Source organism: Rhinoderma darwinii, chromosome 5 (assembly GCF_050947455.1).
Source record: "Rhinoderma darwinii isolate aRhiDar2 chromosome 5, aRhiDar2.hap1, whole genome shotgun sequence".
Taxonomy (NCBI): domain Eukaryota; kingdom Metazoa; phylum Chordata; class Amphibia; order Anura; family Rhinodermatidae; genus Rhinoderma; species Rhinoderma darwinii.
In genome coordinates this window covers 298,845,069-298,872,738 of record NC_134691.1, presented here as the reverse complement: position 1 = coordinate 298,872,738, position 27,670 = coordinate 298,845,069, and the positions used below count along the sequence as shown (strand labels likewise).

The 27,670-nt window shown below is 42.6% G+C and overlaps 1 pseudogene; it reads left to right on the top strand.

Moving 5' to 3' along the window:
• The window catches only part of LOC142652605 (chymotrypsin-like elastase family member 1), a 38,130-nt pseudogene extending 17,414 nt beyond the window's left edge, over positions 1 to 20,716 (top strand).
• The last annotated feature ends 6,954 nt before the right edge of the window (positions 20,717 to 27,670 follow it).

Here is a 27,670-nt window from a genome sequence, read left to right as displayed (position 1 = left end):
ATATGGAGATTACTGTTTTGACATTCAACTAAATATGGCTGAACTGTAATACGAGCAGCAACCCATAGACAAAAGTGGTGCTGTTTCTGAAAAAATAAAATAAAATCATAGCTGTATTTTCCAAACTCATACAACCATTTTAATTCACTGTTAGGAATAAATGTCTAGTTTAAAAAAAATGTGTTACCATTCCAGTCGGAGGAGGCGTTCCACCCAAACTGCAAGAAGCTGAGCTGCCACTTGTCCCATCAGCTCTCAGCTCACAACCTGACTGGTGAGGGGAGGATGCAAGAGACAACATGGTTTGTGCTGGAGGAGACGGTCTGAAATCTGGGTGCAGTGCCCCATTGACTTTCTGTGCCCAATATGTGCCCATGAATAGGACGGCAAACAGGGCAACCTATTTGGAAAGTACAGTTCTGGTTTTGACTAGTCTATACCTCACAAATGAAGTGGTAGCATTGCTTTCTACAACTCAGCCAATTATCCCTCAGTCAGGACGTCCCATGGTAAAGAATTCTCTTCCTACTCTGATGCTGCCATTTATAAGGGCACTGTGCCTGGGGGTACTAGGGCTTATACTTAGGCTTTATTCAGACGAACGGGAAAAACGTCAGTGCAACGCGCGTGATTTGCACGCGCGTTGCACGGACCTATATGTGTCTATGGGGCCGTGTAGACATGTCCGTGATTTTTCATCAGCGCGAGTCCGCTGAAAAAAAGTCACGTCATGTCCATTATTTCAGCGTTTTGCACGCATCACGCACCCATTGAAGTGAAACCACGCATGCCGCACGGAAGCACTTCCGTGTGAACTGCGTGATTCGCGCAAGAGCTGTCAAAAGGATGAATGTAAACAGAAAAGCACCGCGTGCTTTTCTGTTTACAAATATCCAAACGGAGTGTCTTTGAGATGAGCGAAACGGACAACCGAACTTCACCGGGTTCGGCCGAACTCGTTTTGCCCGAACCCGGCCAAAAAATTTCCGGTACGCGACGTCAGGAGATAGTCACTGTCCAGGGTGCTGAAAGAATTAAACTGTTTCAGCACCCTGGACAGTGACTTCCGATCCCAATATACATGAACGTGTAAAAAAAAAGTTCTGACTTACCGATAACTCCTGGCTTCTTCCTCCAGTCTGACCTCCCGGGATGACAATTCAGTCCAAGTGACAGCTCCAGCCAATCACAGGCTGCAGCGGTCACATGGACTGCCGTGTCATCCAGGGAGGTGGGGCCAGATGTCAAGAGAGGCGCGTCACCAAGGACGCGTCACCAAGGCAACGGCCGGGAGGGAAGTTCTCGGTAAGTACAAACGTGTTTTTTTTTTTTAAACAGGTTGCTCGATATGGTGATCGGAATTCACTGTCGAGGGTGCTGAAAGAGTTACTGCCGATCAGTTAACTCTTTCAGCACCCTGGACAGTGACTGACGTCGACTAGCCTCTATCACGCAGCCGCGCATCATACACTGAATCCAGCCTTACACTTTTGTACCTATTTTGTATTTCTGAATGTTGGAGGCTAAACATAGCAAGCAACATAGGTGACAACCTCTATTGGAGCGGCAATAGCTGCCATTTTTTGTTGGCTACTATTTCTGGAAAAATTTTGAGAGAAAAAAAAAGGTAATAAGGTACAGGCTTAAAGGGGTAGTCCCATCAAAACTTTGCATATCACTAAGATATGACACCAATGTCTGATTGATGGGATTATAACCACTGTGACCTCTGGCAATCACTAGTACAAAGCGGGACTGGTGCTAGGAAAGTCACTTTGTCTCCCATGAGCTCTCATTGGCTTTTTCCGGGCAGCGACATAGCCAATATCTATAGTGAGACAACCCTTTTATCAGAATTTATAAAAACTTGAGGACACAAAATAACTAAAGAGCTAATATTTACTGGTGATTTTTTAATTCTAGGTGTAAATAGTAATGTTAGATAATGTGTAGTCTCTAGTGTCTCATTACTTGTATATTGGTAATAACTGTGTCATTGGTTGTGGTTCACTGTCAGCACGTCGTGTAATGGCAACTATCCGCGCCATCCAATAAAACGTTGGATGCCAACCATTATCTGTAGAAACCATCTAAAAGTTGAACAACTAAAAATATAATTGCTCTTAACACGTACAATAAATAGAGATTTACAATATCCCTTACAAATTTTGATCAAGTGTTTGACATGTGTCAAAATGTTATATTATTGCATAGATGTGTATCTTATAATACCTCTTATAGCTTTCGTCTTGCATTCACATGGAGACTCAGGTGGTCCTTGGAGCTGTTACATGAATGGTCTCTGGGAAGTGCATAGTAATAACAGGATTTGTTTTTATCTGTTTTTTTTTTTATTAGTATTAATTTTTTTTTCTCCCTCTCCTTCTGGGTGGGGTTTGGGGAGGGTGGTGGGTTCCTTTTTCTTTCACTTATTTCTTCATTTTGTTTACCTGAAATAGGGAAGAGTTAGAAAGTCTTTTTTAAAAAGGTAATTTGGAAAGGACGTTTTTTCTTGTGCTTTCCTCTTCTTTAGTTATCTTTTTGTAAACTTTTGAAACAGTAAAAAATAAGTAAAAAAAAACATATTAAGGTCAATTGGTAGCAAACTCAAAGACCGATCAGTTCAACAGCAAAAAAAAAACATATCTTGCTCTCCCTCTGGTGGTGTTTATCAATACACGATGCCAAGGTTGAACTGGCCCACCGGAGTACCAGATGATCTCCAGATGGGCCCTGGTTTTGATACAATAATAGGTCCCTATAAAAACAGGGCCACAAATGTCAATAGAAAATAGCCCCTTCACATGAGCGCCGATCGACTTGTTATATTGTCAATCGGCGCCCCTTATGGCCAAAAATCTGCCCGTGTAAAGGGACTCTAATACTGCCACTCACTACTACCACCAGCATTTCCCACTTACCGGCAACTGCGACCGCAGGACTCTGAAACCTGGCCGGCGTCTCCTTCCTCAGAGACCCCAGCGCACATTTTTCTCTCCTCCTGCTCATGCCCGTAGGGCGCGCAGGCACTGTCGTCCTTAGTCTTAAAGGGCCAGCGTGTGCACCAGGAACTTTGTCCCTGACCATTTCCAGTGCACCCAAGACTTTAAAAGGAACTCTGCCCACTTCCTCATTGACTGGGCAATGTTGTATCTAACCCTCTGTTGGTCTGCAGAGGTTCCCGTGCGTTATCCTGTATCCTGTATTTTGTATCCTATATCCAGTGTCAAATCCAGTGTCCGGTGTTCATGCCAAGTCCTGTGTTTTTCACGACTTCAGTATCCGTGTCCGATGTCCGTGCCAAGTCCAGTGTCCGTGACGACTTCAGTATTCGTATCCGTGCCAAGTCCAGTGTCCGTGATGACTTCAGTATTCGTGACCGGTGTCCATGTCAAGTCCTGTGTCTGTGACGACTTCAGTATCCGTGTCCGGTGTCCATGTCAAGTCATGTGTCTATGATGACCTCAGTCTCCATGTCCGGTGTCCATACCAAGTCCAGTGTCTGAGACGACTTCTGTATCCATGTCCTGTATCCGAGAAATGTCCTGTTGTCCGGCACAAGCCAGCTTTCAATAGTCCGGCACAAGCCAGCTTCTGATCATCCGGCACAAGTCATCTACCCATGTATTCTTGTTCTAGAGACTATTATTGACTCTCGTTTGACCAACTGCTACTCCGCTATGGCGGAGCACCCCAGTGGGTCCACATACCCCACAGCCGTGACACTTATGCCCCTGGCTATACATATTATACTATTATTTTAGTACTTCACATATATATTTTTTTATTCTAAATTTGAATTTGTTTAATCTTTCTGCATGATCTTCACCTCAAAAGGTAAAGGGATTACTACTTTGTTATAGATCTTCATATATTCCAAGCTCACATGAAGGATTCAGCTCCTCCAACTGAACAAAAGAGAGAAAACCTAGCACCATCTGTTCTATTAATAACATGGAATTAACCTTATTGTTCAGGTGAACTGTGAGATGAAAAGAGCCACAGGGGTTATAGAGACTTGCGCATGTCTCATTAATTTGGCTTGGATGCCATTGTTTATGTCATTGCTGTAAACCTGCACCTTTGCATAAACTGAGAAATCCACCTAGACTACGTTCAGTTATTATGGAAGCACTGGAATGCTCTTTAACGCAGAGGAATGGATGGAAAACCCCTTCGGTTATATATCCAAACCTGGGATGACCCCATTGTACCAACTTTTGGCCTCCCTATTGTACCCATCACAGCAGCCCTCTTATGCATATTACAGTATATTTGTCCATTATACTGCCAATGGAGGTATATTTAATTTTTGTATGCAAGGTGCCTGACGTAATATTGTCTATGGGAGGAATGTATTTAGATATTCAGAGGAAAGAGTCATTTTAGGGTGAACCGGAGTAAATTCCTGGTGTCCACGAGACTGTGACATCATTATAAATGCACTAAGCAGCTGAGGGTCTCGAGATCCCTGTAATGGCACAGTGAGCCTGGTGGATGCTGCGAGGCATTTGCCCATGATTTTTCTTGTTCTACTTTGGCACTGTGTGTTGTAGTTATGAAGGGAAAGTAAAATTTCCTTGGCGGTTAACAAGTGCCAAAATCGATGATACAGCATATCAATCAACGCACGTTAGCTCCATTTACATGGGCAATGATCATATATGGGGACGAACAATCGTTAATACAATAGTTCATCCCCGTCAGGGGCGTAACTAGGAAAGACTGGGCCCCATAGCAAACTTTTGACTGGGGCCCCCCCTCCCCTGGGTGCCACACAAACACCTCTTGTAGATAGTGCCTCCCTGTAGATTCTGCCACACAGTGCCCCCCTGTAGATAGCACCATACAGCCCCCTCCCTGTATAAAGCGCCATGCAGCCCCCCTGTAGATAGTGTCATACTGCCCCCTCCCTGTCAAGGGCATAGCTAAAGGCTCATAGGCCCCGATACAAAAGTCCTTCTTGGACCCCCCCCAACTTCTCATGACCGCCGGCCTGCAGCTTTCAGCTTCATCGCTTAGTCTCCTAAGTGACCCAACGATGCAGAACTAGCAGCCAGGGGCATCACTAAGGACTTAAAACGTATGGGGCATTAGTCCCAATACATATCCCCCAAAAATGTGTGTGCGTGTATGTGTGTATCTGTGTATGTATATATATATATATATATATATATATATATATATATATATATATATAGGAGACAGCATATCTATAGCACTATGACCCTATATCTATGGAAAGGATTAGATACAATGGCTCAGCAGACAGTATCACACATGATAGGCTTAGATATAGGACTCAGCTCACTGACATTACGTCTCCAGCGTTGGACCAGGAAATTTAAGATAATAATTGCTTTGCTTTTTTATGTGTTACTAATTTTTTTTTGTCTTTTTTTTGCAGGTTTGGTTGTTGGACTACTTCGGATTCAAGTACTACGTCAATGACGGAGTTTTTTTTATTCTTAATAAAATGGTTAACAAGGGTTGTGTGGTGTTTTTTTTTATTTCAATAAAATATTTTTTCTATGTCCTTGTAAAAACCGCTCACGGGAAGAAGCGACTTGCCCCTATCTTGGGGCGTTTACGTCTCTGACCTCCCATTGACAATAGGAGGCAGATAAATTTACAAAATTTACAAAAATACAGCAAACGGCAGGGGAAAATCTGCAGATTTTTCTGCCTGCAAAAAACTCTGTGTGAACAGGGCCAAAAGTTTCAGTATAGGTGTTAGGGGAAGTTCACACTGAGTTTTTTGGGAAGTTTTTTGACGCGGAAACCATGTCGGAAACCGCTGCAAAAAAACGGACGAAAGCGCCTCCCATTGATTTCAATGGGAGGCGCTTTTGGGCGTTTTTTTCCTGCAAGCGGTAAAAAAACGCTTGTGGGAAAAAGAAGCGTAATGCCCTTTCTTCAGGCATTTCTGTCTCTGACTTCCCATTGACATCAATGTCAGGAAGAAAATGCGTTTTTCGCTGCATTTTTCTGCCCACGGCTCAATGGCCGAAAAACGCCACGAAATACGAGGGATGTGTTCTGCCGGCAGGTCAAAATCTGCCTCAAAATTCCTGAAGGAATTTTGAGGCAGATTTTTCTACCTAAAAACTTCTCCCTCCTCCCTTGAACTTTTTAACTTAATCTACCTGTCCTCTGCACATCCTCCGCCCGCCCTGTGACTGTCCTCCGCCCATCCTATGAGACAGTACTCCGGCCGTCCTGACTGTCCAGCGCCCGAAATCTTGCGTCGTTCCCTTTAGCTCCGCCCCCTATCCTCTTCTGGCCTGAGCGCTCCTACCACCTGATCCAGGTCCCAGCATCGCCGTCGTATACAAATGTGGCAGTGCAGTGACTAGCACCGGGCATCCGGCCCCCCCGGATACCAGTGTTAGTGATGCTACTAGGCATGAGGGGGCCCGTGCCGCCAGGCCACGAACATAATGTAATGTGCCTGGCAGAGCGACATGGACCCCATCACGCCACTGATCCCCGTACACTTGCATCTTGTTGGCAGCTCAAAACTCTGTTTACACAGGTGTGCTCCTGACTAGCGACAATTTTTTGGGGCGCATAAAAGATGCAATCACTCGATGAATGAGCGTTTGCTTATTCGTAGCCTGATGGCTGCCCTGTTTACACAGGTCAAGGAACGGGAATACGTATTTTTTATCGTCAGGGCCCTAAGTTCGGTGAAAAGCCCTGGCGCATAGGCCAAACGTTTCCAAAGGCCCACATTCACCTGGCGTATACCAAAAGTGTTCTTTTTGAAGATGTTAGGCCAGTATGCATTGGCATACCTTGTTTTTTGTGATATTTCATATAAAGGTATGCTGTAAAAAACAAAAAAAAATTCTTTGTTCAATTGATCCTATGGCCAACGTATTCCATTGTTTGTCTGTACTTTGGTATAAGTCGCAGCCTGCTATCGTAGGTAAACATTGGGAAATCTTCCTGATGTATATCTCTGACAAAGGGCTCTGACGTGATGTGAACAGGGCCTAAGAGGTTTCTGAAAACTGTTGTATGTGGATTGTGCCCAGTGTTTTCTCAGTCTAAACTATGAACTCTAGAGATTATAGCACTAAAAATTCCAAACTCTGTAGACATGTACAGTTGCTATTGGGCTTGTTGACCTCAATGAAATACTGTTTTAACTCTTTTATTTCCAAAATGCACACCTTAGGGCTCATTCAGATGAGAGTATATGTAGTCCGTGTGACGGCCGTTAAAACAACAGCCGTCACTCAGACTCATATACTTCAATGGGGCCGTTCATATGATCGTTATTTCAACGGAGCGTGTGACAGGTCCGTGAAAAAATAAGACATGTCCTATTTTACTGCTTGTCACGCATCCCCCCATAGACTCTAGTCTATGGGGGATCCGTGACAACGCGCCACGCACGGGTACACCTCGGACGTAAAGAACAGCAGTTTTTCACGTCCGAGGTTAGCTACGCTCATCAGAATGTAGCCTTAGAAAGTTAGTAGAGTACGGCTAGTGTTAGAGTTAGAGCTAGAATTGTGCCATATTTATCAATCAGTTGAGACATTTTTGAAGCTATAGGGTATGTTCACACAGTTCGTATTTGTTGCAGAAAAGAAGGGATTTTTTTTTAATTTTTTTATAAAAAAAAGCTAATCTCACCAGCTCTGGTTCTACCGTAACGAAGAGTCCGTGTAGCTATTCCGCTGCAAAAAAAAAAACAAAAACCATTTGTTGCGGATTTTCCCTTCCTCATTGTATTCAACCGGGGAAAATGTGCAACCATTCCGTAGCATAACTTGGCATGCTGTGGATTAAAAAATCCCTGCACAGAAATTTTCTGCAGCATGTGGATGAGATTTGTTAAAAGGAGCAGATTTATCAATACTGTCATAGGAGCATATTCAGATTAATCAGTCATTGCTCTGGGTGACTCCTAAGACATATTCAGTAGGGGATTTATGGTTCATTATAAATTCAAACTCTGATCCAGAACCTGTTGGATATTTCCTTGTGCAGTACATGGTATCTACCACTAGATGGCAGAAGTGACCCATTACATCTTATTTGACCTCTTGTAACTTTCACACAGTACATCCGTGTTCACTCTCATTCAGATCAGCTGCAATGTTCCAGGAAATCTTCTTTGTCACTGCTTATAAATTTAGTCAAACTGAGAGTCTTAGTCGAAAAACACATCTGCTATTACTTACTGGATTTCTTTACAAAACATCGCTTTTTTCCCCTCTTATCCCTCCAATGATCACAAATCTTTAAGCAGAGGGTCGGGTGTGTCTATATAGGAAAAAAAATAATACAGTAAAAAGTTGGCATGTGTCCAGGGTTTTGCCAGAGTAACAGGATCAGCAAATATAGTTAGTTTCTATAGTGACTGTCTAACTAAAACCAAATAGTATTTATCACTCGGCAGCTGATCATAGTCACATTACGTGATTAGTAGAAGTCATTGGTGAATTGCTTAAATAGCTATTTCCTAATTCAATGCTACTAGAGCAGCGTTTCCCATACTGTGAGTCTCGACCCCCTGGGGGGGAATGTGAAGACCTCCGGGGGTCGCGAGCCACTTACCGATGTCCTGGTTCCAACTGTATCTGCGTCCTCAGGACACAGATACAGTTGAATTCAAGGCTGGAGAAAGGAGCTGACAGGCACAATGTAGTGACATCATCGTGCATGTCTGCGTTGTCATCCATAGCACAGACCAAAGGAGGAGTAGCATCTCCACCACTCGTCGTGGGAACGGGGATAGGTAAGTAATTATTTTATTATTTTTCTATTAGACACTATGGGGGCATTATACTGGGTATGGGGAGGAGGGCCGTTATGGGCCAATATACTGAATGAGGGCCACTGTAGGGGCATTATACTTGTGGGGGTAGCTATTGGGGCACTATACTGTATGGGGGCAGCTATAGGGACAGTATACTGTATTGGGGCAGCTATGGCAGCATTATACTGTGTGATGCAGCTATGGGGGCATAATACTGAGTGTAGGGCAGCTTAGGGGCATTATACTGTGTAGGAAGGCACTATAGGGGCATTACACTGTGTAGGGAGGCACTATATGGGCATTAAACTGTGTAGGGGCAGCTTTAGGTACATTATCCTGTGTAGGGAGGCACTATAAAGGCATTATACTATGTGGAGGCAGCTATAGGGGCATTATACTGTGTAAAGGGGCGCTATAGGGGCATTACACTGTGCAGGGGCAGCTATAGGGGCATTATACTGTGTAAAGAGGCCCTATAGGGGCATTACACTGTGCAGGGGCAGCTATAGGGGCATTATACTGTGTAAAGAGGCCCTATAGGGGCATTACACTGTGCAGGGGCAGCTTTAGGTGCATTATACTGTGTAGGGAGGCACTATAGGAGCATTATACTGTGTAATGGCAGCTATAGGGGTATTATACTGTGTGGGGGCAGCTATAATGGCATTATGCTGTGTGGGGCCACTAAGGGGTCATTATACTGTTTGGAGGGCCCACTGGGTTGGGGTACACTCAGATGTGTTTCACTCTCCTGTGCTAACCCATAGCTATGCCTCTGATGGCCACTGATGGACGGGACGGGTCAAATGACCCACCATAAGCAGCCATAGTTGGGCTTCAGCGACGCCTTTCAGCAGCATACCTTGAGCCTGCCCCCTCCCTGGCCCGCACAATAATGATTGTTTTCAATGTTGCAGGAACTTATTTTTGAATAGAGCTTAAGTGCCGGCATCCAGCTACGGATAATGTTGACACACGTCAGACGAGATGGGGCTAAGAACGGTAGAGGAGGGTCCCAAACAAAAGTCTTGGCCAAAAGTGGGTCCCGACCTCAGAAAGTTTGGGACTGCAAGGACCCATTATCCACTTTACCTGCCCAGGACCTTAACCATCCTTCTTTGAATTAACACACCAACACCTTCTTTATGCAAATGTGGAAGTGGCCACAGCTTTATTATTATTTACAACCATCGGCATGAAGACATATATATATTTATTTATTTCCTCTCCTCCTGAAATGCCGATGCTCCCTGTCTCCATCAGGCATGTAGGGTGCTACCTCCGTCTTCATCTGCCGTACTTTCCGCCAGCTGTGACATCTACGAAAAAACCAGAAAAACGCCAGAACAAGAATATAACCGTAGAAAAAATGTATTAAAAAACAAAACCAAAACCACCAGGGGAGGGAGGGCGGGTGTTTCTTCCACTGCAGCTTGAAGGTAAGAGGGCTTCCTGCTCCAAACCTCTGCCTTATATCTTCTTAACCACGCCCCTCTTACCCCTTGTTGACCAATCCTGATCCTGGGCATTATTTTAAACCGTTCCATCCTTTCTTAACCCCTTGCAGTCCCTGACACTCTCCCTAGGCGCTTCAGTGTCTACAAGAACCACAGTACTAGAGGAATCAGAGGCGTAACTTGAAGTTTCTGGGCCTCGATGCAAAATCTATGACAGCCCCCCCCCCCCCCCAACTTTACATACAATTCATAGTACTGGTGTCCTGTTACGTGGCAAAGGAAGCATTGGGCTACCGCGAGTTCCAGTTTACTGCTGCAACTTCTACATCTGCCCCATATACTTTACACTATACGATCACTGTGCAGGAATTATTATTACAGTTATGTCACTGAACCTGGAAATTTGACACAATTCTGTCCCACCACAGGAATAATAGACACAGTGATGTCACAGCACAGGAATAATAGACACAGTGATGTCACAGCACAGGTTTAATGACCAAAGTGAAGTCAGGAGTAATAGTCACAGTCATGTCACAGTACATGCAATAGCAAACACATTAACGTCATAGGGGTGATGCACACAGTGATGTCATAGTACAGTAATCATGGTTAAAGTGTAGCTAAACGTTCGGCAAACTTCTGACATGTCATAGTGACATGTCAGAAGTTTGGATTGGTGGGGGTCTGAGCACGGAGACCCCCAACAATCGCTAGAGCGAAGCAGCTGAAGTGCTTGCGTGAGCGCTCAGCTACTTTGTGTCTATTCGGCTTTTTCCGGAAATAAATGTATCGGTGTACGGACTCAATACAAAGTCTATGAGTCCGTACACTGATACATCGGCTTTCCAGAAAAAGCCGTACAGAAACGAAGCAGCTGAACGCTCACACGAGTGCTTCAGCTCCTTAGTTCTAGAGATTGGTGGGGTTCTCCGTGCTCGGACCCCCACCAATCCAAACTTCTGACATGTCACTATGACATGTCAGAAGTTTGTCGAACGTTTAGCTACACTTTAAGATTCACAAAGTGATGGGATAATTCACAGGTGATGTCACAAAACAGGAAAAGAAAACTCAGTGATGTCACAGTACATAGATAATAAACACAATGATGTCATAGAACATAGGGGAAAAACTGTGATTTTACAGCTTTAGGCTAAGGTATTCCTTTATGTGACAGAGTGGGCGTTGGACCCCCTCATGCCCTAGGACTCAGGTGCGACTGCAAGCTCTGCACCCCTAAAATTTTGCCTCTGAGAGAAATTGCACTCATTAGCAATGAGAAATATCCATATTTACAGCAGGGCAGAAGGAAATTTAGTAGTCTTGCAGTTTTTCTGTTATTTCTTGTTCTCGTTCCATTCAGAGACCGCACGAGAGCAGCCGTGGGGAATATGAGTAACTGCTCTGCTCTATTAATTGTAAAACCAACAATTACAGTAGGAAATATCTATTAGTGAACTGCTGATAATGTAGATCCTTGATATAAAGTTTAACGTGGCTCAAAGATGGAGTTTTACTGTAACGTTCTAAATACCTTTTCCATCCATCAGTCCTGCTATAAGTTAAAGGGGCTTTTTAGGATATACATTGATGGCCTAGCCTAAAGACAGGCCATCAATGTGTTATATCTGGGGGTGTGACAATAATGTCCATGTTCAACTGGTTGCATATGTTACTGAAGCTCTGCTCCATTCAAATGGATTGGTCTGAGCTGCAGTACCAGACACAGCCACATGAATGAGTGTGACGCTGTATGAACACGAGCATAGCTATAGGGGTAGCAGTCGAAACCCCGGCCCTTGTTCCTGAGGAGGCCAAATGGCCCCTTTGCCATATACAAAGACACTAGTATTATAAATATCACATGTTAGGGAGGGCCTGTTACAGATTTTTTTTTTTACTTCAAATTTTGCCTCTGTGTGTAAAATACTACGTTCTGCTGATCAGGAGGGTACCGAGGGTCAGATCCCACAATTACACCCTAGCCTACCATAAGTATAAGCATTGTATTGTTAGAATAAAGTAATTTTCCCTTGAAATTTTTTGTGATAGTTGCTAAAATCATAACAATTATCAGCCAGGAATATTGTCTAGCATTTTCCAGGCTGATCAGTTGGCTTCCTATGAAACCACATTCTTTGCAGTTTCTAACCATCAAAACTGCGTGTCGAAAGGATGGCATATGCGTGAAAATCACGCAGCCACGCACCATTCACTGATGACACACGGAACTGCAACGCGCGCAAAACGCTGCGTTTTTTGCGTGCGCAAAATGCACACGTTCGTGTAAATAAGGCCTAATTTACCAACACAAACAGGTAAATTAGCCACCTAAGCAAATACGGCACAACATGTCTCCACAAGCAAATTGTCTGGAGACAAAAGTCCTAAATGAACCCTGTGCCAGAGGTTACTAAACTCTGCATCACCAGCAGCGTAAATGATAGTGAAATTGATATATCAAACATTGGCATGAACGCAACTTGTATATCCAGTTTATTCTAGTGTAAACCCCAGGGAGAGTAAAGATTATTAGAATGAAGGCCATTGGATTGTGTTCTCTGCAGCTCTACAACTGTTGCTGATCATAGTTGCTGGGGTTTACCCTATACGATGCAGCATATTATCTATGAATACTGTACGTGCTTCAGTGACTATTAATAGAACATAGTGTAAATGCATAGGGACATATTTACGCGAAGCCGGTATGAAAATGTCGTGAGGAATGGGGGAGGTTTATGTAAAGGAAAGTGAAAAAAGCCTGATTTGTGCATGAAACGAGTTGTTAATTGGAAAACAGCTAGCCAAGATGCCTGTACTTTAGGGCAATCCAACTATGCATTTAGTTAAAGGGGTTATCCGGGACTTTTAAAATCGGCAGCAGGGCAGGGGATGTGTAAAATAGTAATCTGGCAGATACTCCCTGAAGTGCCCCCCCTCTCCGCTCCAGTGTTGATGCTCCGTTCTCCACGGCTACCAGAAGCTCCTGCAGCAGTCACGTCCCGTTCATCGAACACGTGCCACTGCATCCAAAAAAAAACCATCAGAATTGCCGTTTTTTTTGTTACCTTGTTTAGCACAAAAAATGGAATAAAAAGTGATCAAAAAGTAATATGTGTTGTGCCCGCGCTCGCTGACCACAGGCACATCCTACTTACCGGCAGCCGCGACCGCAGGACACTCTCTTCATGCCGGCATCTCCTTCCCCAGAGACGCTGGTACATGCGGCTGCAGCTTCCCCACTGAATCTGTGGGGTGCGCGCGCTCGTTCCCGGCCTTAAAGGGCCAGCGTGCGCACCAGTTCAAAATTCCCTGGCCAATCCCTAATAGATCCAAGACTTTAAAAAGGGTCCTGCCCTTCCTCTCCTTGCCTGAGCCTTGTTGTGTCTGCCCATGTTAGTCTTTGCACATGGTCCCTTAGTTGCATCCTGTATCCAGTGTTCCCGTTTCCTTTATCCAGTGTTCCCGTTTCCTGTATTCCCCATCCCGTATTCAATAATTGTGTTTGTTCCAGGGCATTATCTAGTGTCAGAGTCGAGAATGCCATCTGTGCCAAGTGTCATCTGTGCTAAGTATCATCTTTGTCAAGAATCTGTGCCAAGTGTCTGCTACGCCACGTGTTGCTATGCGCTACGTGCCTGCTAGGCCTAGTATCTGCCACGCAGAGTGGCTGCCAAATCATCTATCCAGGTACTCTTGTCCTAGAGACTGTTATTGACTTTTGTTTGGCCAGCTGCTACTCCGCTGCGGCCTGGTGGGTCCACATACCCCATAACAATGACAATATGTACGCCAAAATGGTACCAATAAAAAACTAGATCTGAGCCATAAAAAACCAAGTCCACATACTGCTCCATCGATGAAAAAATGAAAAAGTTATGGCTCTCATAATATGACGACACAAACCAATTTTTTTTAATAAAATGTTTCTATTTTGTAAAAGTAGTAAAACAGAAAAATAATTATATAAATCTGGTATCGCCATAATCGTAGTGACCCACAGAATAAAGTTAACATGTCATTTTTAACGAAGCGTGAACGCCATAAAAACAAAATTCGAAAAACTATGGGGCAATTACTGTTTTTTTTCCATTTTACCTTACAAAATAATTTTTTTACATTTCCCAGTACATTAAATGGTAGCATTAATAAGTACAACTCGTCCTGCAAAAAAAAAAAAAAAAGCCCTCATATGACTGTTAATGGAAAAATAAAAAGTGGTGAAAAAGGAAAAAACGAAAATGAAAAAAATTCAAATGGTCTGTCATTAGGGGGTTGAAATTGGCTATAGAAATTTTCATTATTCTCCAGTCAATTTATTTTGATTAGAATAAATCTTTAAAGGGAAGGTGTCCCGAATTTTTTTTTTTATATATAATTTTGCTTTTAGTATGGTATTAAAATAAATTTTATTTATTGGTGTTCTTGTGTTGTACTTTTTTCTTTTTCCTTACTTTTACTTCTCTATGGGGGCTGCCATTTTTTTTTCATCTCTGTATGTGTCGATTAACGACACATACAGAGATGGAATACGGCACATACATCCCCATAGGGAATGCGAACGGGAGCCGTTCCATTCACTATAGCGTACGCCGTCTGTGTGGGAATGGCGCATGCCCCTCCCACACAGACCAAAAGGAAGGTCTTTGGTAGAGCGATATCCGGCACCATTTTCATGTGGACCGGAAGCCGCGGCTGGACAGTAAGATGACAACTTCCGGTCATATGTTCCAGGCAGCGAAGACGCAAGGTGTAGGAGCGGAGGCGACAGCGGCGGCAGGAGCAGGTAAGTTATGTTTGTGTATGTGATGTGTGTATTATGTTCGTGTATGTTTGTGTTATACTGTCTGATTACCACTGTATCTGATCCTCCTACACTGTGCAGTCGCTCAGAAAATGGCGGCACACAGTGTAGGAGGTTTGAAGATTCAACCCCCTCCTTCTCCTGGCACTAGCCAGAATAAGGGAGGGGGGATTGTGTGAGGATACTAGAGCGAGTGTGTCTACCCCAAATTTGCAGCATAAACCAATGAGGTTGCTTTACCACATTGCCAATGCTGCAATTTCAGGAATTGCTCCCTCTAGTGACCAGCACATGGAAATGTTATAAATTAGAATCTAATTTATAATATTTCCTGACTTGTGAAAACATTAAAAAAATTAAAACAATGTGTAATCACTTATATACTAACAGTTTAACTAAAAAAAGAAATAAAAAAATTTCTAGTGTGTACAATGACAACAAGAAAGATGGAAATAAAAATGGTCATGCACATGTTCTGTAAAGAAGGACGATGGGCCCTCAGAATCATTTCCTCTGGTGGTTGCAGATTTTGCAAGTATTTTTTTAAGTCAAAACTAGAAACTGAACCTAAACAGAAGAAATATATAAAGGAAGGCCTTACAGGACTGCTCTCCTGCATCCAATTCTGGTTTTGGCTGGAAAAAATGCATGCAAAATCTGCATCAATTCTGCACTGTGTGAACAAGGCCTTACACTGCTCTGACAACTGATACCTACAAGCACCTTTAAGTTACTTCAAATACTTCCTTTTAAGCTGAGATTTGTGTTGGCTGCTTTGGATGATGGACATGGTCCTCAATGGGTGCTTCTCAGCCAAAATGTGTCCCCCTCTGGCAGAAGATGTGATCATTTTGCATACATCAACAGGATGAACAGCTATGTTCCCCTTTGAATCTGCAAGTTGGTGGAAGAATAGATTTACTATATAATTCTTAATTCATATATTACATATAGTGCACAGTCACATGACCCATAAAACGCGAATTTACATTTTTCATATTTCAAAGACCCTTTGAATTCTCGCTAGCAGCACCTATCTAGTGACATGCCTAATAAACGTCACAGGTGCTCACAATTCCTCAAAGATTAATTAGTGTCTTTTTATCAGCGGATGTGACAGCAGTGCAGACCCAGCTGTAAAATGGACCAGTCACTTCATCTCATACCTGCGGTGTTGATCTGCTTTGTTCTGCTGTTCAGGATACTAGATTCTGCTGATGCTGATGAGATGACATGATCTTTATACACAACTCAGAGTCTTGTAGAGAAACTCGTCTTGTTTAATGTGATCTAAAGTGTATGACATTTTACTTATAACTAGGCATTTTTGCCTTACACTTATTGCTATGCAAAGCACCAGGCGCTCATGAGAGCTGAAGACAAGATAAAGAAAGATGTGATAAGGATGCCTGAATCATGCAGTAATGAACAATTCACTTTACAACTTATATAAGGTCTCAGGATTTAAAGGCAAAGTAAATACAATATTTTAAATGTATTTTAAATACATATCACAACTGCTGTATATTTCTCACTGGAATTCTCAAAGGACCATTTTTAGAGATAAAACTAAAATAATGTCTTAAATATGAGTTTCTGCTCATTGAATTTTAGTTAATTGCTTAGAAACCTTATTAGATGTGCTTAAAATATCTATAGATGGTTGCTATCAGGGCCGGGTTATAAGAAAGGCCAAAGGGGCAAATGCCCTTGGACCTCCACCTGTCTCCTCAAGATGATTATTATTGGAGCACCCTATGGTGGTGTTATTTGGACCCTGCATGGTACTTATGGTGGTTATTTGTGCACTTTGTTAATTTTTCAGGGTCTATTGTGATTGAGTCCTTTTGTAATATATTTTAATTGAATAGTTTGATTTTCCCCTTGTTTCCTTCCCCTTAATAAAAACATAGGAGATCCCAAACTCTTTACTCAGGGACCTCCAAAAACCTTGATCCAATCCTGTTTGCAAATGTAAATTGCATTTAGCCTATAATTTTCTATGTTAACAACTAATCTGCTCTTTAAAAGTGGGGAAAAGTTGTCCCTAATGTAGTAAAATATCTCTTCATTAAAGATGTGTAACGAAAACAGCCCTCTTATAAAATAAAGTCATGGGTCCAGCATCTCTGTTATCACTGGCGGAAGCTGTGTCAGGAGAAATAAAGTACTGTATTTTTTCGGACTATAAGACACACTTTTTGTCCTAAAAACTGAGCTGTAATCTTATTGTGCATCTTATAGTCCGAATTAGGACTGCCAGTGTATGAAGAAGCAGGAGACTGCCAGTGTATGAAGAAGCAGGAGACTGAGCTCCATGATTCAAAGGTCCTTGTAGTGCAGTTTTGTGGAAGCAGCATGTCCTGTGCTGTGTGTAAAAAATCTCTGTTATCTGCACACTGAACAGTCGCATCTTACACACAAAATTCTGTAAAATCTGACTGTTCAGTGAGCTAATAACAGACATTTGTACACACAGCACAGTAAATCTGTGCAGGTACTGATCTGCAAGGACCTTCTAGCCACATCCTCCCCCCCTCCTGTGAGCAACATCAACTCTAAAGCAGTGACCTGAGCAGATTCATCCCTATTAACCCCTGCCTCTCCACTCCTCTGATGTTTGGTGAGTTCAGGAGAGGATGAGGGCCCAATAGCTGCCAAAACATTGTATTACTGTGGCTGGCATTGTGGTGGGGTACTGGATCTGTACCATATCACTCATTGGAAATGTGCAGTAAAAGAACAAAACATTTTCTCCTCTTTTAAGCTTGAAATTATGTGTGTGTCATATGATCCAGTGTGTCCTATAGTCCAAAAAATACGGTATGACATGGCGGCCATTCAAATAAATGCCCATTGATGTAATGCATGGAAGCGCCAAGTCCGTTCTTACAGAGTGGCTCTCTGTTCCGGCACATAAAGGGGGTCAGAAGTGGGGAACTCCACGCTATGTTGTACCTATTCCCTAATAGGGCATATGGACAGGGGTTGTTAACTAGAGATTAATGTAATACGGTAAAATTTACTTTAATTTGGCAATAATAAGAGCTGAGAAGTCACGGATTTTCAAAAGTTCTGGCTAGAAAATGATATTAAATTTACTTGTCAGAATAGAGAGCCTTGCCAAGTTGGATACTATGAGCTACTGGTAAACTCAGTCTCATATCCATCTCATCTTAATCTCATATCAATCTCATCTCAATCTCATATCGCATATCGACGTTCTCTTAAGGAATTTGTCATCTTTATGAATCCAGACAATAACTTCCGTGAAATCTAGTAAGAAACATGACATTTCTACATTCCAGTGGAATAATCGCTGCATTTTCTGTACTTCTTAGTCTGTCACTGATTGTAAATTCCACATTTCAAGAATTTGACTTATGAATGACTAGGAAATATTGCAGTGGAGTCATGAAAAGATGACATCTGCCATTTACTGTACACAGCCATTAAAGTTCAAGTTATCCATGTTATTTGGGCCGTGAGAGGCAGATTTGTAGGGCATAGGTCATGGATTTTGGTGAACCCAACTAGAATTTCAGCCTTTTAGACATAACAGAGAATTACAAATTAAGATTGTTAAACGCCTAGAGGCACCGCAGTCATAGAGAAAGTGCGAGACCGAGCAACCAAGTCATTAGGTACAGAGGCTCCTTGTTAAAAGGGCTAAATATCGAAATTATGGATGTTTACTCTAGAAACAAAAGGTTACCCCAGACTTACTATTAACTTAAAGCGTATGTATTATTTTTTTCAATAAAAATGCCAGTGTGTTTGGTGCAACTTTCAAATTGGTTCTTATTAAAAATTATTTTTACTTTTTGAGATACAGCTGCCCTGTATCCTTTATAAGGATCCGCTGTATCGTTCGCTGAATCCTGTACCTGTTCATAACTTAGATGTGATAGATTACAGGTGGATCCTGCGTGTCAGACACACTCAGGACCCGCTGACACTGAATCCGTCAGTCCTGCGGATCTGATGGATTCAGGTCTTCGCGAACGATACAGCTGCTCTATATACAGAATACTAAGCAGCTGTATCTCAAAAAGAAAACAAAAGGAAAAAACAGCACCGTTTCAGTTGTATAGGGTGCAAAGTCCTCGTCCGAACATATGACCAATGTCCCAAAGTACCCAGCAAACACCAAAATACAAGGCAGCACTCCAAATTTTGTGAAAAATAGGATCACTTTGATCACCTCTTGCGACGTTTCAGCCCTACTCCATGGGACCTTTCCCAAGCAATGCATTTCAGTGAACAGTGCACATATAAATATTGATTTACCAAAGTACATAATAAAACAATTTGAATAAAGAACTGTATAATTTGTCACTATGGATACATAGTACAAAAATGAAAAAATATTCTGTGTAATTAATAGGATATGGTGATCATATTTCAATTAAGAAGGCAATCAGCCTATACTGTATATACAACCTCAAAGGGTGTTAAGCGCCAATACATAAAGTGCAGGTGTGCAGAATTAGAAATATTTAAAACTTTTAGTCAGTAGAATTAAGTTCACCATCTGGCGGATCCCTTTACTTCTTCCATGCTGTTCCAATCTCTCTGCGTCTTCCGAGAGTTAGTGCGCATGCGTTAACCCTATCATCTCACGCAATTGCAATACAAAAGAAAATATGGCACCATTGGCTTCCACATCAAGGACCTTCCTCCATATCAGATCAGATGACCCATATTAGCCAATAGAAGCTTGCAGGTTCTTCATACACACAGGTTCCTATAACAACCCAGTCATTTTTGTTTTACACCGGATTTCTGTAACAATCCAGCCATCTTTCTTTACTCGCCGTGAACTGACTGCACCTATACTACTGTAATGATGGGGGTAAGGAAACAGACAAGTGAGCCCTAATCTACCTGCCACTCAGTCCCTGCCTACTTGCAACGACCCGCCCTAGGCGACGGGGTACAACTGGGCGACGGTCCCTACGCTCAATAAGTGCCCGACAGACAAACAGACAAGGGTACACAGAAGCAAGGGAAAAGGGGCAGTTGCCCACGGCAACACCGTGAGCAACAAGAGTGGTGAACGAGCCGAGTCAAACCAGGAGTGTACGAGGTACCAAACGCAGAGCAGGAGAATAGTCAGTAAGCCAGGATCAATATGAAGCAGGGTCAAATGGTTCAAGAAGCTGCAGCAGGGCCAGGAAACCAAACGAGAAGAATCATAAGCAAGGAGGAACAGGAAAGGCAGGTATAAATAGACAGAGGGCGGGAGCTAGCTCCGTCTGGCCAGGCTGTGATAGGCTCTCCCACTCCTAAGCCTGCCATCCTGAGTGGTGGAAGATGGAGTCAGTCTCACAGACATAAAAGCAGGTGCAGACTGATTACCTATGGACGTGGATACAGAAGCTGTGCCTGGCAGATCCTTAACAACTACACTGTACTTATACTGGATTTCAGCATTCTCATAAATTGAACCCCTTTCAGACCAGTCATGCCTCCAAAAAGGCACTTGGCTGGAAGACTCCTGCAGCAAAGCGCATGGCTGCTGCCCGAGCTGCTGAAACCTCTCAACAAACCCAAACCCGTCTCCAGGCTGACAAGAAACGTCACAGCCAACAGCGAGCTGCTGAAACTCCCCAGCAGACTGAGGCAGGACTGCAGTCTAAGCGAGATAGACGAGCATTGGCTTCATATCCGTAGGAAACAACGTTTTTAACTGCACACAATAAACAACAAACACATAGACCCATGCGAAGCCGGGTAACTCCGCTAGTATGCTATAAAATGAAGAATTTACTTGTAGCCTGAGATAGCTTTGTCTAGAATAATTACATTACTGTACAATTACCAGTTCTATTTCTGCTCACTTCTAAACCAACTTTTCTCTCATGTATGGACCCCCAACGAGCAGAGGCCTGGATGTACTTTGAGACTCTTTAACCATTTAATATGATAAGAAATAGGCAACCAACATGTGTGACACATTGATCGAAAACAAGGTCGCTCCTCATAAATTGATGACATATTTTCAAATGTTCTCCAGTCTAAATCCAATTATTAAAATATCACCCAGTGAAAACAGGATGCCTGTAAATAGAGGCTTCTTCAGATGTCCTATTTCATGACTGTTTTTACTGTAATGGTTACATAGAAAGACCCTCTAGACGTCAGTCAGTGCTGCTGGTTCACACCTTCCACGCTCGCCCAGGCAGTACAGCCAGTTACCAGGAACACTGTAGAGAGTATTCCCATTAACTATTCTAAATTGTCTGAAATGAAGATGAAATTACGTGACAATATTGGATTCCGTGCGCTAAGACCTGAATCAGTCAGGTCCTCGGGACTCACAGGTTCAGTGTCAGCGGGTCCTGGGTGTCTCTGACACGCAGGATTCACCTGTAATCAATCACATCTAAGTTATGAACTTAGATGTGATCGATAGCAGCTCGATCAGGACCCGCTGACACTGAACCCATCAGTCCCGCGGACCTGACAGATACAGGTTTCAGCGCTAGATACAGTTGCTCTGTATACAGGATACAAAGCAGCTGTATCTCAAAAAGTAAATATAATTTTTTAATAAAAAGTATTTTGAAAGTTGCACCAATCACACTGATGCACAATTTTTATTTTTTTTTAGCAATTTGTTCTACAGTAGCTGTTATTTTTTTTTAGCAATTTATGCTACATTAGCTCTTCTGCGTAATTGAACTGGACGGACTAGCTTTTGCTCCCTACGCACATCAATGAGTCTCAGGCACCTATGAACCTGTCGCTGGTTGTCCTTCTTCAGACATTTTTTGGTAGATACTAATCCATACCAGTAACACCCCACAAGAACCGCCATTTTGGAGATGCTCTGACCAAGTCATCTAGACATCAAAATTTGGCCATTGTCAAAGTCACTTAGATCCTTACGCTTGCTCATTTTTCCTGCTTCCAACGCATCAACTCCAAGATCTGACCGTTCACTTGCTGCCTAATAAATCCTTCCCATTGTCAAGCACCATTGTAACCAGATAATCAATGTTATTACCTTCACCTGTCAGTGGTTTTAAAGTTGTAGGTAGCTGATCGGTCTAATGTATTTTAGAAAATATCTATTAATTTTAAGAGTGTAATGTATAAGATGTAACACTAACTGTGTGAATAGCGTGACACTTAGTGGTCAAATTATTAGAAACAAATCACACAAATACTACTGTGCTGAGTATCATTTGTTTTATTTGACATATACAATGTGTATTTAACATAATATTTTTTCCACACTTTTCGTCCTGATTTTATGTGATTGGTCCCAATACACTACATTGAAACTCCACTCCTTAACCTGAATCACACTTGTTAGTAACAAAGGAGGAGATCCTCAATTGATACCTCCTTATAATAAAAAAAAAATGTTTTTAGGATAGTTTAAAAGAAGATCCACCCTTTATCGCCTTCCATGTCGTGCAGTACGTCATCTACACACACCTAGGTAATTGCTGCTAGTCATTCCTTCTCAATGAGTACCCTGCTAATCTATGTAATCCCTTTCGGAAGAATAAATTTGTGTGACAGCATAAAAATACATTGTTTCTCCAAGCAGCTTGGTCTTGACGCATTTTAATACCGGAGGATATAGTCAGAGTTGCTGTAGAAGCATTGTACAGCGTTGCTGTACTGCACTTGGTTACTGAATCTTCTTACTGCCGGTCTACATGTGTGTTTGTATTCAGACTTTTCTGGCTGAAAAAGTCTCAAAGTAGCATGACTGCTTGTATTAATTTGAGCATTTTGTTTGTATTTGTTTTCGTGGCACATTATTTTTGCTTTATGATTGATTTTAGAGTTGTGCCTGTTCTATAGACAACTACATCAGGTAAGCCTAACCATTTTGCATCTTGTCTTTGAACCTTTTTGCAATTTTGGTTAAACTATGGTATACCATGTGTTTTTTTTTTTCTCTTTCCTTTTACAAAATGTTAAAGCTGTGTGTCATGCCCATGGCCGCAGGCCGTCAGGCTCACTCACCTCCTGAAGCTCGCAGCCATGGATCTGCGAGCGCTGGCCCCAGTCTCCTCCTCAGGGGACGCCAGCGCTCACTTCCGCTCACCTCGGCCGGGACCCGTAGGGTGCGTGCGTACGCTCGTGCCCGCTCTTAAAGGGGCAGTGCGCGCACCAAACTTTCATGTATTATTAGCCCATAGCACCCTAGACTATAAGAAGGGCTCAGCCCCTTCCTCCCACGCCTGAGTGTTGTTGTCGTACCCTAAGTTCTTCTATGTAAATGGTCTCCTAGTGTTTCCCAGTTCCCAGTGTTCCCTGCTCCTGTATCCTGTATCCCGTGCTATCCTGGTCAAGTACCATGCTGAGCTGAAGTCGTGCTGTGCTGTATACCACGCCTGTCCTGCTACACCGCGCCTGACGTCTACCTGCTGCCTAGTCCCAGCCGTACCTGCCTTGCTACTGACCGAGCTGCCACAGGTACCCTATACGAACTATAGACTGTAATCTGCGCCCTGTTGGCCAGCTGCCATACCGCCAGTCTCAGATATGGCTTTTTCTTTGCCACTCTGCCCTGAAGGCCAGCATCCCGGAGTCGCCTCTTCACTGTAGACATTGACACTGGCGTTTTGCGGGTACTATTTAATGAAGCTGCCAGTTGAGGACTTGTGAGGCGTCTATTTCTCAAACTAGAGACTCTAATTTACTTGTCTTGTTGCTCAGTTGTGCAGCGGGGCCTCCCACTTCTCTTTCTACTCTGGTTAGAGCCTGTTTGTGCTGTCCTCTGAAGGGAGTAGTACACACCGTTGTAGGAAATCTTCAGTTTCTTGGCAATTTCTCGCATGGAATAGCCTTCATTTCTAAGAACAAGAACAGACTGTCGAGTTTCACATGAAAGCTCTCTTTTTCTAGCCATTTTGAGAGTTTAATCGAACCCACAAATGTAATGCTCCAGATTCTCAACTAGCTCAAAGGAAGGTCAGTTTTATAGCTCCTCTAAACAGCAAAACTGTTTACAGCGGTGCTAACATAATTGCACAAGGGTTTTCAAGTGTTTTCTAATCATCCATTAGCCTTCTAACACAGTTAGCAAACACAATGTACCATTAGAATACTTGAGTGATGGTTTATGGAAATGGGCCTTTATACACCTATGTAGATATTGCATTAAAAACCAGACGTTTGCAGCTAGAATATTCATTTAGCACATTAACAATGTATAGAGTGTATTTCTGATTAATTTAATAAAACTGTGCTTTTCATGCAAAAATAAGGAAATTTCTAAGTGACCCTAAACTTTTGAACGGTCGTGTATGTCATGAATAGTGCGTTGAGTGGGGAACAAACACCAGCCCCATCTACCCTGTGTGGCAAAACTTGGCATCATAATTGGGGGGGGGGGGTAATTTTGATCTTTGCTATGGGGCCTCAATCTTTTAAGTACACCAGTTCCTGAACACTTTATAGAGCAGACTGTGCTGGCATCTTATAGTATAAGACTAGTCCATGGAGGAAGTTTTGGCTACTGCTTACCCCTATTTCTCATGCAGGGAAGCACTAATCCAAAGTCACGCAGACAACCATCACCATGACATTTTATGAAAAGTTCTTAATAAAATGTTTGCAAAAGTGGAGCTTTCTCTTTCCTGCATTATGAATTACTTCTTGTGTATTATCCCGTGGACTACTTGTAGTCTCAATATGTGAGCTTTAGACTTCAGATTTTTTTCTGACTGGAACAGAAGCACGGAACCGCTTTCTGGAAACGTTCCATGTTGTAGAGATGTAAAGCGTCTGCCACTTGAAACTGAAAACACAGTCTATTAATTCATAAGCAGGTGTTATAACCACAGACTGTAACTTCCTTCTGCAGCTGAGTAGGAGCTTGTTATGTGCAATGTCGGCGTATCTTCTTATTTTCATGTGGAAAAGATCAGCCCTGAAGACAGCTCCGGTACTTTGCTTTTTATGTATTAAATGCCTGACAAACAATACAGTCTGATACCTCAATATACGCCTATTACTGTACAAAAGAAGAAGGGCATTTGAAGTGACGGTCCTCCATGGAGCTGCTTGAATTAAATATAATATGGAATTTTTTCAAATAAATTCCCTAACATAATGTCATTACGGAATTCTCTCCATTTAGCCACAATGGAGTTCCAATAATAACACACAAACTCTCAGTGGCTTCACTTTATACCTGTCAGCTGTCGCAGGCTGTTTTATGACAGCCTGTTTATGTAGTCTGCTGATGGGCAGTAGGGAGGGATTAAAAATGAATGTCGGAACACTTATGTTTGTAAAGGTAGTGTTTTGATAATACACAGAGAATACCCAAATTGGCAATTGTTTTTCTGGAAAATTTTATTAAGTGCAAAAGTACTAATAACGCAAACTCATAACAAAAGCAAACGTCAGAATCCCAACAAGAGCCACAAACCCCCACAGTAACAGACATAGCCCCCAGATGTAATTCACCCATGCACTCCACTAAGTGAGCATCACACCTGCTATTCTTCCACACATGCTATCCTTGCTAATGCTTTGAAGTGGACAGGCCGAGTGGGAGGCGCATCACATGTGCCCCAAAAATTCTCATGCGTGCTGCGTTGGGCACACATGCCACATGTACTAGATCATTGCTATTTAAAGCTGACCATAAATATTAGGTAGCTGTTTGCCAAACAACTTATCTGCTATCACCCCCAACTCACTGGGCTTAACTGAACACACGTTATTTCAATAGAAGAAGAACATAAGCAGTTGTCAGAGACCTCAGGGGCCACTCGTCTCTGGGGCAAACAGAGGATCAGACAGGTTAAAACTCAATCTGTGCGCCGGGATAGTCCATTCAAGGATTGGATTTGATTTCTCATTGATTCTATAGCGCCAACATATTCTGCAACGCTGTAGACAGATTGTAGACAGATTGTCATCACTCACATCAGTCCCTGTCCCCAATGGGACTCACAATCTAATTTGCTTATCTAGGACACACCTAGGGCCAACTCCGCAGGATGTCAATTAACCTATTAGTTAGGCCGGGTTACCACGGGTCGGATACACTGCATAAAGACCACGCAGTGTATCCGACCTGGAACCCGCAGTACATTCCGCCTGAAAAAAACGCTTTTTGGAACGGAATTTCCGTTGCGGAAAGCAGCGCTATGGGTAAAAAAAACACTTTCATACTTACCCCCTCCATTTTCTCTGCCCGTAGTCCGGCCTCCTAAGGTGACATTACAGACCATGTGACGCTGCAGCCTGTGATTCGCTGCAGCGGTCACATGGGATGCAACATCATCCCAAGAGGCCGGACTGCAGGAAGAAGCAGGGAGGTCTGGGTAAGTATAATTTTTTTCCCCTGAGTTGCGATTTTGCGGCGGAATCGCTACGATTCCACTGCAAAAATCGTAACACTTGGCTATCTGCGGGTTTTGCATTCCTATTGAATTAAATGGGGAAAACTCGCAAAAGAAAACGCAACATAAATTGACATGCTGTGGATTTAAATTCCGCTCCGCAGGTCAATTTATTAGCATTTACGCTGATTTTTTTTCTGAATCTCATCCACTTTGCTGCTACTGTAAATGCTGTGAATTTTCTGCACAGAATTCCGCTGTGGAAATTCTGCAGTATTTATGCTATGTGGGAATCCGGCCTTCGGGTGTATTCACATGCTGCGGTTTTGCCGCACGGCCAAAAACCACATTGAAAAACGCGCAAGTTTTTACCGCAATTTTGCTAATTGCGGTAAAATCTCATGCGTTTTGCGGTGCAAAACTGCACCCTGTGAATACATCCCTAGGCTACGTGCACACGTTGTGTAATTTGGTGCAGAAAATCCGCCTCAAAACCACAAGTAAATGAAGGTAATTCCGCAGGTAAAATCTGCACCTAATAGTGCGTTTTTTAAATGCGTTTTTAGATTTCAATGCGGAAATAGGTGCACTTTTATGCTGCAGATTTTGGTGCATTTTTTTTATAAACTTGTCAGATACAATTCGCAGGCGGAAACACAAGATAAATTGACATGCTGCAGATTTTAAAACAAGCACTGCAGGTCAATTTAACTATAGAAAAATTCTGCAATGTGTAGATGAGATTGCTTAAAATCTCAGTTACTTTGCTGGTACTGTCTTACGCTGCGGATTTGCCACAGTAAAATATGCACGTAATACACATCGTGTGCATTCGCCCGTAGTGTTTTTTTCCAGTCTGCGCGTGGATCTGCAGAATCAACCCCAGCTCCTAAACAATCACGGATGCACTATTTGTATGGACTGTCTGGGAATTTATGGATGGCTGGCACTACTGGGTGGATTTGATCATCTACGTTACAATGCAGATCTATCACCCCCACTATCACTCTACAAAAATCATATTTGTTATGAGTGGTTTTCAAGCTAGAATCCTGGCAGCTCACCAACTTTGGTGCCCGGGTAGCTGAATCCACCACTGCTCCACCAAACTCTATTAACGTTCATTTCTGATTTTGCTGCACAGCCTTTGACTATTATTCTTACTAAAACTTACATAAAAACATGTTTTCCCAATGTGGTTTGCAGTAATTTCACAGATGCTTGTGGTGAAAGGCTAGAGGTCACATGAATTAATGTTATAAACATTAAAATGTATGAAATAATTTAGGAACTAAAAAAAAAA